General features: G+C 33.7%; 1 long non-coding RNA gene across 1 annotated transcript; it reads left to right on the plus strand.

The window, feature by feature from the left end:
- The first annotated feature begins 3,745 nt into the window (after positions 1–3,745).
- Positions 3,746–5,432, plus strand: LOC145803140 (uncharacterized). The gene is made up of 2 exons (XR_014345252.1): positions 3,746–3,948; positions 5,232–5,432. It is a non-coding gene; the product is annotated as an uncharacterized LOC145803140 (long non-coding RNA).
- The last annotated feature ends 764 nt before the right edge of the window (positions 5,433–6,196 follow it).

Genomic DNA, 6,196 nt, shown 5'->3' on the forward strand with positions numbered 1-6,196 from the left:
TCTAGTTCCTCTTTAATCCCAATCCGTTCGAGCTCTTCGGTGGTCTTGTCAGTGGGGGGTTTTCTAACATCCTTAAGGCTTTCTTGGTCCAGAACTTCAATCGAGTTCACTTAAAGTTCCCTTGGCTTTTTCGTCGAGGCAGTGAGGTAGCATTTCTTTGCCGACTGCTGAGAACCTTGAATTTGCTCAATGCCATGTTGTGTTGGAAAGCGAAGTAATTGATGCTAAGTGCTTGGAATGGCATGTATCACGTGTAACCAAGTTCTGCCCATGATTTTATTGTATGGTGATAGAAGCTTGATGACTAGGAATTCTGCGTCCATTGATCTGGTGCCTGCACGCATTGATAACGTGATTTTTCCCAAAGGATATTCAAGATTGGCGTTGAAGCCAAACAAAGAGTATGCGGTAGGCAAGAGGTCCAAATTAGTGAAGCCGAGCTTAAGAAATGTCTTGTGGTACATTATATCTGAGGTGCTTCCCCGATCGATCAAAATGCGTTTGACGACGAATCTGTTTACTCGTAACTAGATGAAAAGGGCATCATTGTGGGGGAGGGTCACCCCTTCGAGATTAGCATCCTCGAAGCTAATCTTACTAGTCTCATGAAGCCGTTTGGCTGGTGTGCACGGCTTGGACGGACAGGGTTGTAGCTAAATAGTATGTACGTGGTTTAACAGTGGAAGACTATATATCATATGAATCACATCAAGTAAAGGTGAGTCTGAGCATAGAGCCACCGTGTTTCGTGGATTGCCCTAGTGGGGGATATACTGAGCCAATCAGCCATCTTGTACCAGCTCCTCAAGATAGTCCTTCAAGGCATAGCATCTATCGGTCTCATGCCCGTGGTCCTTTTGGTATTTACACCGTCGGTCCCTCTGTCTTGTGTAAGGGGGCCTAATCATCTTGGCCAGCCACTCAAATAATAGTAGATGCTGGATTTTAGGCAGGATCTTGCTGATCGGCTAGGCCAACTTCGTATACTTCTTGTCTGACTGCCTGGGGCGTCTGCTTTCCACTTAATATTGCTCGCTCGAGCGACGTGAACATTGTTTACTAGATCGGCGCAAATCTCGGCAATTCTCTCATTTCGTCCGACCTCTCGGTTCAGGGCTCCTCTAGTGGTGCAACACTTATTTGGCTGTACCAGGGTATGTGACGCCGTCTCTACGGCCTTCTGCCTGTCTTTAACGTGGAGGGCATCATCCTCCACCTTACAGTACTCCTCAGCTTTCTTCATTAAGGCCCAGACTATTTTGGGTGGCCGTCTAGTCAATGAGCTTCTGAGCAAACTATCAAGGTGTTATCCCATCTTAAAAGCGGTGATGGCTATGGAATCATTGCAGGCATCGTCTACCAGGTTGAAACATTCCCAATAGCGCGCTGAGTATTCACGGTGGGTCTCTTCCGGCTTGATTTACATTGCCCAGACCGAGTCGGCTTGTTTTGATTAGGTCTCATTAGTAATGAATCTTGCCCTAAAGAATTTTTGAAGCTAATCAAAACTTTTCACTGAGGCTAGCTCTAGTTTGTAATACCATCTGTCGACCAACGGTCTCAGGCTACTGGAGAACATTCGGCACTCAAGTGCTTCATCATCGGCATGCATTGTCATCACTTGCTTGTAATGACAAATGTGATTCGTAGGATCTGATTTTCCATCATACAGAGTAAACGTCGGTGCTTTGAACTTTTTAGGCAGTACGGCCCATGCAATGCGTCGTATGAAAGGATCGTGTTTGTCTTCTACATCCGAGCCATCATCTCTTTTTCCTCGCCCGTGCCACACATACGGACTTCCCTTAGATGAGTTGGACGTGTTAACTAGCCCCTTTTTCCTAGGCTCCTGAGATGATGAGTAGGAGGTGCTACTGTTTGTCGTGTCTCCGATGCCGACGTCGTTGATTATCCTTCTTCTCTAGCGACCGGCCCTGATCATGATGTGGTACGGTCTACTGGGACTTTGCTAATTCTAAATCCAGTTCTTTATATAGACATTCGTTATCAGCCACCATATCTTCCAGACGTTGTTCATTTTGCTTTTCTTGGTCTATCATCATTTGCATGGTTTCCTGTACCAAGGTCGAAGGCAAGGATGGAGCTATCCAATCAAAGTTCAGGAATCTTCGTGCAGTGATACTTTCTGGACCAGATGTTCTTCCCTGTGTAACATCGTCCTCAACGAGTGAAGGATCATATGTTATGTCTACCATGGACAAGCTTGAGTATTCCCACAGAGGGCGTCAATTGTGATGAAAATGATTTGGAAATACTCTCTCTGATCAGGACAAGCCTTCTTGATCCTTGAGACACTACCTAAAATAAAAACAAACACTCCAATTGGGGGTGTAGGAATTAGCACTCTGACGAACAAGTTTGTCTTTTCTTGATTTTACTTTACTCACAAGTTATCTGCTATTTGTCACATACCTTTCTTTGATCAAGTCTCCTTCTTTTATATTGATCTCCAAGGCCCATTTCTTCCTTTCAGACATCCTAACTTCGTAATTGGGCCCCCACATGACCCATGAGATATTTGGCCAAGTCGCCTGGTTCTATTCGACTTGTCTACAGCCTTGTTCCCATCGGCTACGACCTACTTGCCACGTGGGCTTCTAGTTTGAGTTGACTTGTCTACGGCCCTGTTCCCATCGGCTATGACCTACTTGCCACGTGGGCTTCTAGTCTGGGACGACTTGTCAACAACCCTGTTCCCAAATAGGCTTGCTTTTGGGCCTCCAATGTCATATTTATTTTGCCTCACAAGTATCAAATAATATTTTGTCATCATTCTCCAACTACTCTTCCTCTTAGCCAAAAAATAAATAAATAAATAAATAAATGAATGAATGAAGAAAAAGAAGAAGTACAAATGCACAATAATAATTTCAGTAATATAAATTCAGATTTATCAATTTAGAAATTACATATAATTATTATGTTATGATTTAAATTTATTTTACATATTAATTTCATATTATACAATAGTTTAATTTTTACCACGCAAAACAATCACCCATCCAAAAAAAAAATTGAGCTCCAAACATATTTTAATAATATTAACCAAAATATATGGGAAATGCTCCGTACACAGCCCTCAAAAGGTCTCCACCTTATGTACCTGGCTATGTATTTTGTTGGTGTGTTATGTATTAATTTTTTGGTAGGGTTCTGATAATTTGTGATTAAAAATTGATCTTATGCATTTTGTGGTAATGATATATATTTTTGTGATAATATTACGTATTTTTTTTATTTAAATATTTTCTAATAAAAAATGTGTAAAACTAAAAATACGTAACATTATCGTAAAATGTGTAATTTCTTTTTTGAATCACATATTACCATAACTCTGTCAAAAAAAATGCGTAATATTTATCACAAAAATACATAATATAATCATAAAAGTACATAATAAAAATTCATATGATACACACTTTACAAGGGTTGGATAACTAATTCACATAGTTACTAATCTAATAATGGACTTTTATCGATTAAAATATATATATTCTATTATTAAAAGCAAACACCAATTTTGGTGTCATGAAGCCTCAACAATGTCCACGTGTAAATTAGATGATTTGACCCCAAAAAAAAAAAAAAAAAAAACTACATCCCATGTTTTCCACTTTCTCCATCAGTAACTTCTTTCAACTACTCAAAATAAAAAAAAAATAAAAAAACCACATCCCATGTTTTCCACTTTCTCCATCAGTAACTTCTTTCAACTACCCCATCCCATACTCTTCATTACCCACTATTCTCTTCCCCAACCCCTCACAACAACAAGAACCCATCTCCCTTCTCTTCATTCCACGCCCTTTCCCTCCTCAAATTTATACCCCCAATCCATTTCCTTCTCTCGCCGCCGCAAAGAAAGCCGTAGCCGTCCTCAAGGGCAACTCCAAAGTCGAAGGCGTTGTTACCCTCTCCAAGACGACGGTAGTCATTTATTTTTTTAGCCCCTTCACATCTCTAAATTGAAAATTCACAATTTTGTTTATTTTGGATTCAAGTTAATGTATACAACAATTTTATATATATAATGTTATGTACATCATTTGTGTTTTGATGCAATTGTTTGGGTTTGATTTATTTGTTTGTTGTTTTAATACTGTTCAACTTCTTTGTTTTAATTTTTTTAAACTGTCAAGTGTATATTAATCTCTTTATCTGTAAGTGTTTTAAGATCATTGGTGTCATTTGTTTGTTAAAAAAAATAAAAATTAAGCATTTTAAAATTTTCTAGATGTGTTTAAAAAATTTAGTGTTTTTCAGTGTTCTTAAATTCTACATAACTATAAGTCTTTTGAGAGTTTTCAATTTGTATTTTTGTATTTTTTTGTGTATTACTGTTAATTATATTTTTCATAGAAAATAAAAAAGATCTATTATGTTACCAGGTTTCTTTGGAGAAAAAAACATATAGTACAAGTTTATATTCAAATTTTTTTATATATATAAAAAATTGCGAAGTATAAAATGTGTGCAATTATTTAGACGTAGATTACACTTAAAAAGTTTGGAGTTTTTTTTTTTCACGGTTATCTTTTTAAAGCTTTTGTTTTTGTTTTTTTGTTTTGTTTTTTGGGTCTTTTTTTTTTTTTGTGTGTGTATAAATTCAATTTTTAAAATTTGATTTGTTTGTTCACTTAATTCTGTGTGTATGTTATTTAAAATAAAATCCAGTGCTCTTAAAAAAAATCATATAAAATGAGTGTCTTTAGTTTTTTTTTTTTTTGGGTGTAATACTGTTAGTTATACTTTCTATTAAAAAAAAAGTAACAAAATAAAATGTTTCATTGTGTTATTAGGTTAAAAAAAATCAATTTTTATTTTTCTTGGTTTACATCAACATTTGTGTTTGTGCGTTTATAATTTATGCTTTCAAAAAATTGGTTTGTTTATTTGTGTAATTTTGTGTGTGTTTTTTAAAAACAATTCAATATTCATAAATTTTGTTATATTTAAAAAAGTAATAGTCTTAATTTTTTTTTTAAAAAGTTTTGGGGTTTTTTATTATTTATATTAATAGTTAATTATTTTTTTGGTATATATCAAATCTTTGTCAGTGTTCCAAGAGTATGGGTTTGTGTTTTGGTATTTTGTGTGTACTGATTAATTACATTTTTTATTTTCTTCATTAAAAAGTAAAAGAAAAAAAAACTATGTTATTAGATTTCTTGGAGAAGAAGTTGACTTTCCTTCGTTTCTATTTTTTGCAGGTTACTTTTTGACTTCGTGTTGTTCAGAATAAACAATTTCTCGATTGATTTTCTATCGACACCTATTTACTTTGATTGTAAACATTCTATATGAGCGTTGGGTTTGTAATGCTTGAAACTTGAATAATTCAAATTAATTCTATTTGGGCTTAAACAAATGTGTAATTTCTTTTTCTAAGCTTAAAAAAATCAAATTTATAATTTCTTTTTTTTTTTTTTATGTTTACTTAAAGAGTTTGTGATGGTCAGAACAAATAACTTCTATAGTTGTGTTTTAAATTTTGTGGGCGTGTTTAAAAAATTTAGTGTTCTTCAAATTTTACATTTATAAGTGTTTTGAGAGTCTTGAATTTGTATTTTTGTATTTTTTGGTGTATTATTGTTAATTATACTTTTCATAGAAAATAAAAAGATCCATTATGTTATATCAAGTTCCTTTTGAAAAAAAAAAAAACACTTATATTGTAAGTTTATATTCATTTATATATATATATATATATATATATTTAAAAAACTATGAAGCATAAAATGTGTGTAATTGTTTAGACTAGACTTAAAAAGTTTTGGATTTCTTTTCCATTTGATTTGGACTATGTTAATCTATGTCAAAATGTAATTTTTAAATTTTTTAGTTTCATTTATAAAAAACTTTAATAATATTTACATTTTGTGCCTTTATATATAATAAGCCAATTAGAAAACCAAAATTATTATTGTACTTTATTAGTCAAAGTACGCATGTGTACTATTGTGGCTCATTTTAACAACGTAAAATTCTAATTTGATCAATGTACATTGTTTGTAAATTAATTTTTACATGTATCTTATATATTTTTTGCAAGATTTGTAAGATCTTTAGTCTTATCTTTCCAAATTGAGATTTTATATGAATTTTTGTTGTAAGGTTTTCTTTAGTTAAGATTAGTAAATATTATATTTTTTTTTAAAAATAAATCAAACAAATT

The sequence above is a fragment of the Camellia sinensis genome, chromosome 11 (assembly GCF_055761805.1).
Source record: "Camellia sinensis isolate YWXY chromosome 11, ASM5576180v1, whole genome shotgun sequence".
Lineage (NCBI taxonomy): Eukaryota > Viridiplantae > Streptophyta > Magnoliopsida > Ericales > Theaceae > Camellia > Camellia sinensis.